Source organism: Lactuca serriola, chromosome 4, assembly GCF_051521515.1.
Source record: "Lactuca serriola cultivar US96UC23 chromosome 4, Lser_US96UC23_V15, whole genome shotgun sequence".
Lineage (NCBI taxonomy): Eukaryota > Viridiplantae > Streptophyta > Magnoliopsida > Asterales > Asteraceae > Lactuca > Lactuca serriola.
The window spans coordinates 65,375,388-65,384,366 of NC_136411.1; positions in this window are offsets into that span (position 1 = coordinate 65,375,388).

Below are 8,979 nucleotides of genomic sequence, written 5' to 3' on the forward strand. Positions count from 1 at the left end.
TATTCCGTTAAAATAATTCAGAAAGTAATACCTCTATATAAACGGTTAAATTTCTAACTAGCACCTTGGAGTTCTTTCTTAAAGTTCGATTATTTTCATAAATGTGAACATAATATTGAATTTTCTTACTCAATAATCCAACTTCCATACGATTAACGATCAATCTTTAAGAGCATCTCTGATGGGAGTTTATTTTATACGTTACTAATATTTGATTTTTTTTATTGACCATTTTTTACCATCGGACAAGATAGGCTTTTTGTTTTTTTTATTGATCTCTCCATATATTTTGAATAGTTAATATAGTTTGATGCTTACTACATTTAACCCCTTATTGTTTAACCAAATTTTATTTTACCTCCTTAATTATATTTTAGTACTAAATATTTTTTATATATTTATTAACTAATTATTTCTATTAAAATACTTAATGACAATTCATTTATTAAATATAAATCTTACATCAGTTATATAACATTTTCAATCCATTTTTATTTTTATAACTATGAGGTATTAATTTTTTCGTATTTTATGTATAGAAGATAAAGATTATACATAGTTGTATTTATACTGTTGTTTATTTATGATATTTTAGATATAATACATGTTTGAAAAAACAACTAATTAGATGAGGAAGTTTTATAGAGCATTTTAGATGCATCCTGATACATTAATTAAAATTTAATATATATATATATATATATATATATATATATATATATATATATATATATATTAAATTTTAATTAATGTATCAGGATGCATCTAAAATGCTCTATAAAACTTCCTCATCTAATTAGTTGTTTTTTCAAACATGTATTATATATATATATATATATATATATATATATATATATATATATATATATATATATATATATATATATATATATATATTGGAAGATATTAACCATGAGAAATATCATTTATTTAAAGGTTAAAGTTAGTGGAATGATGAGCTGACAATTTTTTTAAGTCATAGAGAGATGTCATTTATTTAAATGTTAAAGTTAATGGAATGATGAGTTGAAAAATTTTTAAGTCTTAGGATAGATTAGCCACCGAAAATCCTCTAAAAATGGTATAACCTTCACTTGAATAATTCCATAAAACTAATTATTTGTTAATGCTTGTGAAAAATATTGGCATTTTTGCATCTTGATATTTGGCTTCCAAAAATAACATTTCATATCCCACTGCCTAAATTACAATATTGAAATTTAATCAAAACTAAATCTTTGAAATTGTATTAAACGTGTTTATTTAGACATGGAACATGTTTAATAAGCCCAGCTCATGAATTTCAAAACGTATTTTTTACCGGCAATTAATTATAGAAATTCTATTGTTTTTTTAAAGACTCTTAAACTCACTGAATATTATCAAATATATGAAAGATAAAATAGATATACCTTCTATTCCATTAAAAGCATTTTTTTTCAAAGACAAGCTTGTCTCATGGTCGTCAAAAAGCTGATAGTTTTATAGGTTATAATTCAAATGATGAGGCGAAATAACTTAACCTTTAAGTTCACATGCAACTTATTTGGATCTAAGTTTTCTCTATTGATAGCAATAAATTATGAATATCAAGAACCCTAGTTCTTGACTTAAGGCAAAAATGGCTTCTTTACCTTTGACTCATTGGGCCTCCCTCCCTTCAAGGCCCAAATCCATACAAAGTCCAAAAAGGCATCTAAGCCCAACTATAAGGCTCAATATGGCCAAAGAACACCTAACATGGCCTTAGGCCCAAAAATGCCCTCTTAGAACAAGTAAGCCTAAGGCCCAACCTAAACAACTCCAAAAGCCCAACACTAATCGAGCCCAAAAATCATCTAGGCCCACATAATGCATACGCGTCGCGTACACGGCTCGTACGCCCCATGTACGCTGATGCCCATCCGGAGTCGAGACATTGACCTAGTATGTGTAACATACTCTAAAGTACGCCCAGCGTACTGGCCAGTCAGCCCATTCTCATTTCATGTCTTAATCCATTCATTATGTACGTCCAAAACTTAGATCCAAGCTCAAAATAACGTCTTAAGCCATAAAGTTGTAAACTTTATGCTTTTGCATGCATGGATGGGGCTCAAACCATGAATTAAGTCCATTAACTCACTTGGATGGTTACTAACACTTGCATGGTTCACTCTTAACCACCAAGATTTGATTTTTATGACTCAAAACACTTCCAAGAGTCCAAAATGACAACTCAAATGGCTTGGAGTTGCGCATACTCCAAGAAACCAAGCTATGGGACCAAAAGATGACATATTCTACCCTAAACCTAGATCTAAGCTTGTAATAATCGAGGTTCAAAGTTTATACCTTCAATAATCTAGAAATGATGCACAAATTGTGGATCTACAAGCTTCTTCTTCTCATTTGCTTCTTCCTAAACCTCCTTCTTCTTCAAAACCACCAAAGAACACCAAAACACTCAAGGTAAGCTCAAAGATGCACTCAAGAAGGCTAGGGTTCAAGATTGACACTAAAAGGGAAGTGGAGGATGAGAGGGTAAACGACTTGAGGGACTTAAGATCTTTAAATAGGTTGCAAACCCTAAAAATTAGGGTTTTCCCTGGCTTGATTAAGCCTAGCGTACGCATGGGTATGCCCAGCGTACGTCGGGGATCACCTGATGAAGCGAATGCAAGGAGTACGCCGTGTGTGCCAAATTTATGCCAAGTGTACTCACGAGTCCTTCATCACATGTTTGCTTGAATTTAAATAAAATGAATCATTAACTCATACCTAGCGACTCGGGTGCTATAGTTATCCCGTACTTCAATTAGACTTCGTCCTCGAATTATGCTGCCAGAAATAAATCTGGGTAATTCTCCCTCATCTCATCCTCTGACTCCCATGTCCATTTTAAACCCTTTTGGTGCTGCCATTGCACCTTAACCAACTCAAACACCTTGTTCCTCAAGGTCTTTATCTTCCTGTCGAGGATCGCTATTGGTCTCTCAATGTATTTCATGATGGGTTTTCAGCATAAGAAACATTCCTATGTGCTCATGCAAACCCTAATGCTTGGATCTAGGTTTCACTATTGAACATGCTTTGATTCCGAGACTTACAAACCCTAATCTAGCATATAAACAATAGAATTAACATATAGAATCAGATCTAGATGTTTACCTCTTCAATAGTTGGCTTAGATCTTGTATATCTTCTTCTTTTGAGCCTAGAGTCACAAATGCAACTCCTCTAATGGTTCACAAACCCCACAAGCAAGAAGGAAATATGAGAGAAGGAGAGAGAGGCAAGAAGTCGGCCTAGGGTACTCTTAGAATCAAGTGCTAGCCGAATTCATGCCCTAGGGGTCATATTTATACTTACAGGTTACTAGGGTTTCACTCTAAACCCTAATGGACAGCTTAGCCACCAAGCAGCCCATGGAACCTTCTGGAATAAGGCCCTTGGACGAAAATATGATGGTTACCCATCATAATTTCGTTCCCCCTTAAGCCCATTAGGTTTCCTTAACCCAAAACTCAACTATCATACATTTGACAGTTTATACCCCTTCATTTAATTAATCTCTTTTGACCACCAAATTAATTCCTAATTAATTTATGACCAATACTAATTAAATAAATATGATTTCTCCTTTAATATATTATTCTTATAATATATTAATAAATCATAATACTCTCTCTTTCTCCTTAAATTACCTTGTCAAGTTGCTTTGGAGAAGGCAACCCAAAAGGACCATGCATAACCGGGTCAAGTACATACCACATATAGTTACGGGCTTAGACACTATTCCAACAGTCTCCCACTTGGATAAGTCTAGTAACTATATCTCACATATGACTTCAGAATCCGATTAGCAATCGTAGCTCTTATACTTCGCTGTCAACTCTGATCAACTTGTCCTTTAGATAAGGGATCGTATAATCCTCTGTTCTGGATATCATGCTGACAATACTTATTGTCCAGCAAAAATTCCTTGATTTCCGATTTGTTTGACATAGAATTTAGTTGAACACATCAACTTCATTCTGACCGGGCCCGGCACATAATTCAAACCAAATCATCAAGTGGCCAATATATCACTTTTATTCTCATAGAATAAAAGGAACAGATCAACTTCGACTCATATGCATCTATTATTTACTAATGGATCATACACAACAATGTGTTTTATAACATCAAGTTACTGATGCGTTTACACATTATCAATGTACAACCAACCAGCAAACAACAGCCATATCTCTAAGTTTTAAGACTATATGATGTTATCGTTTTGCGATCACTTAAGATAAAACACCACTAAGTGATACAGCAACCTCGAGTTTAATTCAATGCCCAATTCATATTCATAAGCACTCATGAACTTTGTAGCAAACCTTTGCTATGTCTAAAACCTTTCAGACAGTCTACAAACAATTCATGACAGTCTTCATTCATATCTACTTCCAAAATATGACCGACTGTGGACCTTTTGAATAATCATATCATTCAGGAAGTCAAAACATGCAAAATGCAAACAATAGATAAATAACCAACACAAGATAGTAGCTTTACTCATAAATAATACATTTTATTTATTCATCGAATGTCAAGTACAAGCTATCTATTACACGTTTCCTATCTAATCCAAACTTATATCATCCTTCAGCCCAATGCTCCTAGCGTGCTGCAAGTGTTTAACCCTACTCAGTCCCTTCGTAAGGGGATCTGCTGGGTTCTCTTCTAATGATACCCTCTTCACAACGAGGAGTCCCTCTTCTACCCGATGTCTGATGAAATGGTATTTTCTGTCAATATGTCGAGATCTGCCATGATCTCTCGGTTCCTTGGTCAAGGCAACCGCTCCTTCATTATCACAGAAAATTTCCATCGGCTCTTTTATGGATGACACAACTCCAAGGTCTCCAATGAAGTTCTTCAACCATATAGCCTCCTTTGACGCTTCGCTCGCCGCAATATACTTTGATTCGCACGTTGAATCAGCTACGGTCTCTTGCTTGGAAATTTTCCAAGTCACTGCTCCTCCATTTAGGGTAAAGACCCAGCCCGACTGCGATCGGAAGTTATCCCGATCTGTCTGAAAACTAGCATCACTGTACCCTCGTACCCTTAAGTCATCACTCCCACCGAGGACTAGAAACCATTCCTTGGTCCTCCGAAGGTACTTAAGAATATTCTTAACTGCAATCCAATGATCTCTACCAGGATTCCCTTGATATCTGCTGACCATGCTCAAAGCGAAGGCCACATCAGGGCGAGTACAAGTCATAGCGTACATGATAGAGCCTACTGCGGAAGCGTAAGGTACTTGACTCATATCAGCTATCTCTATCTCTGTACTCGGGCTTTGAGTCTTACTCAGCTTGGTATTGCTTTGGATCGGCAACTCCCCTTTCTTGGAATTTTCCATACTAAAACGCTTTAGTACCTTTTCCAAGTATGTATCCTGACTGAGTCCTATCAGTCTCTTTTCCCTGTTCCTTACTATTCTTATTCCCAGAATATAAGCAGCCTCTCCGAGGTCCTTCATAGCGAAACATTTCCCAAGCCAGGACTTGACCTCCTGCAAGGTTGGGACATCGTTTCCTATGAGTAGTATGTCGTCGACATACAATACGAGGAAACTTACTATACTCCCACTGGCTTTGACATACACACAAGATTCATCTTCGCTTCGTAGAAAGCCAAACTCTTTAACCTTCTCGTCAAAACAAAGATTCCATCTGCGAGATGCTTGTTTCAATCCATAAATGGATTTCTCAAGCTTGCATACTCTATTTGGATACTTCGCATTGACAAAACCTTCTGGTTGATTCATGTAGACATCCTCTGCCAACTTTCCATTAAGGAAAGCGGTTTTCACGTCCGTCTGCCATATTTCATAATCATGAAACGCAGCTATGGCAAGCATCACCCTAATAGACTTTATCTTCGCAACTGGTGAGAAGGTCTCATCATAGTCAACTCCGGGAGTTTGAATAAAGCCCTTCGCAACCAATCGCGCTTTATAAGTATGCACTTTCCCATCCATGTCTGTCTTCTTCTTGAAGATCCACTTGCACCCGACTGTCTTACGACCCGGTACATTATCAACCAAATTCCAAACTTGGTTGTCGTACATGGACTGAATCTCGCTGTCCATAGCCTCTTTCCATTTTGCAGACTCCAGGCCTGCCATGGCTTCCTTATAGTTGCTAGGTTCATCCAAATTTACTAGTGTACTATCACTAATAAATGTATCCCCTTCAGTAATAATATGAAAACCATAAAACTGGGGTGGAACACTAGCCCTAGTGGAATGTCGAAAAGGTAGGGACTCGTCAATGGGTTCAACAGGACTTTCCTCCTCAAGTTGAGTGCCAGTGTCAGAGGTTCCTTCATCGCTTTGATCTTGAATTTCTTCAAGTTCAATTTGCCTCCCACTGTCTTCTTAGCCTATCAATTCCCTTTCTCGGAAAACTCTTCTTCTAGCAACGAAGACAACATTGTCACTCAGTCTATAGAAAAGGTAGCCAAAAGACTTTTGCGGATAGCCGATGAAATAACACTTCTCACTACGAGGTTCTAGTTTGTCGTGAGTCTCTCGTCTTACGAAAGCCTCGCAACCCCAGACCTTGATATGTGCCAACGAGGGAGCCTTCCCTGTCCACATCTCGTGAGGAGTCTTGGAAACCTTCTTGGTGGGAACTAAGTTAAGTATGTGGGCGGCAGTCTCTAAGGCATACCCCCAGAAAGCTATTGGTAACGAAGTCCGACTCATCATAGAACGAACCATGTCCAACAAGGTCCGATTACGTCTCTCAGCCACACCATTCAATTGTGGCGTCCTCGGAGGCGTCAATTGCGAAACAATTCCGCATTCCTTTAGATAGTCGTGAAACTCAAGACTTAGGTACTCTCCTCCTCGGTCTGACCGAAGCATCTTGATTTTCCTGTCCAGCTGATTCTCCACTTCATTCTTAAACTCTTTGAACTTTTCAAATGTTTCCGACTTTTGTTTGATCAAGTAGATATATCCATATCTGCTATAATCATCTGTAAAAGTCACGTAGAAGCGGCAAGCATCCCTTGTGGTGGATCTAAAGGGCCCGCATACATTGGTGTGTATGAGATCCAATAAACCCTCACCCCTTTCACAAGTGTCAGTAAAGGGTGACTTGGTCATCTTCCCAAGTAAACAAGATTCAAACGTGTCATCGTCCCTAAGGTCGAATGACTCCAACACTCCATCCTTTTGGAGTTGGGCTATGCGTTTCTTGTTGACATGGCCAAGCCGACAATGCCACAAGCATGCTTTGTCTAGACTAGTAGACGAATCAATATTCAAAACATTACTTCCAAAATTATCAACAATCATCACAGATTCATAAATCCCATTACAAGGTAATGCATTGAAATAAAAGACACCATTCAAATAAACATTAATAGAACCATCATTATTATCAAAAGAATATCTGAAACCTTGTCCAAACAACCCGTGAAAAGAAATAATGTTTCTCGCCATATCTGGCGCATAACAACAATTCTCTAAATCTATCCCTAACCCATTATTTAACACTAAAGAATAAACACCGACTCTGGCCACAGGCGACGATCTTCTGTTTCCCATAATCAGGTTCATCTTCCCATGTTCCATCTCCCTACTTCTTTTTAGGCCCTGCATATCAGAACAAATGTGGTAACCACACCCTGTATCAAGAACCCATGAAGTAGCAAATGATGAGTTATTAGATTTAATAGAATACATACCTGCAAAAGTGGGCTTGATCTTCCCATCTCTTATGTCCTGCAGATATTGTGGGCAGCTTCACTTCTAGTGGCCCTTTTGGTGGCAATAGAAGCACTTTGCTTCTTTAGGATCGGAAGAGGGTTTAACGGAGCCAGCTTTGGTCCCACTTGAGGACGAACCATCACGGGGTTTCCCCTTATGGTGGCTCTTACATGGAGCCTTCCTCTTTTTGCCCTTTCCTTGACCTATTGCCATCACAGGAGCGGCCACAGCAGGGGACAGTGCAACGGATTTGTCTTTGAGGTTGCTCTCAGCAGTCCTCAAGAGCCCTTGGAGCTTGCTCAAGGAGACCTCCTCTTTGTTCATATGGTAGGTCATCCTGAACTGATTGTAGCAGGAGGGCAAGGAGTGGAGGATTATGTCGATGGCCAAATCCTCATCAAACTTAACATTAAGTTTGAGAAGACGATCAACATACCTCTGCATTTTCTGCAAATGAGAGGTTAGGGATTCTCCACTCCCCATCTTAGCGGTGATCATGTTAGTAATGATCTCATAGCGCTCTTGCCTCGCGCTCTGGTGATACCTGTCCAGCAAATCCTGATGCATTTCATATGGATACATGTCCTCATAGGACTTTTGGAGTTCGAGGTTCATGGTGGCCAGCATGATGCAGTGAACTTTCGTGGTATCACGCTCATGGGCCTCAAAGGCGGCCAATTCCTCAGGAGTAGCAACATCTGGGATGATCTTCTCAAGTTTTTCATCGAGGACATATTCTTTGTCCTCGTAGCGTGTGATCATGCGGATATACCTCATCCACTCGTTGAAGTTTGAACCATCAAATGTCACTTTCTGACACAAGTTCATCAACGAGAATGACCCAGAAGCGTTGTTGTTGTTGTTGTTTGCAGACATCTGAAAAAGAAGGGAACAAAGTTTGATTAGAAATGAATCCCTAATTAAACACCTAAATGAGAAATTAGGGCTAGGATCCAACAACATTATTTACAAATTAGAAAGGGATGCCGTACTCTAAAAGTAAATAATTTGAAGGTAAGTGAATGACGATTCACTAATTTCACCATGAAAAACGAAAAAGCAATTTAGGTTTTAAATGTATTGAAAACTCCTAGATCTTTGAGATTCATTGAACTTTTCAATGGCATATTTAAATCTCGATATGCATTTCAAATTTGCGACTAGGATGCCGAGGATCGCAAACAAATTTGTGAATAACCATGCGAATCAACGTGGTGCAC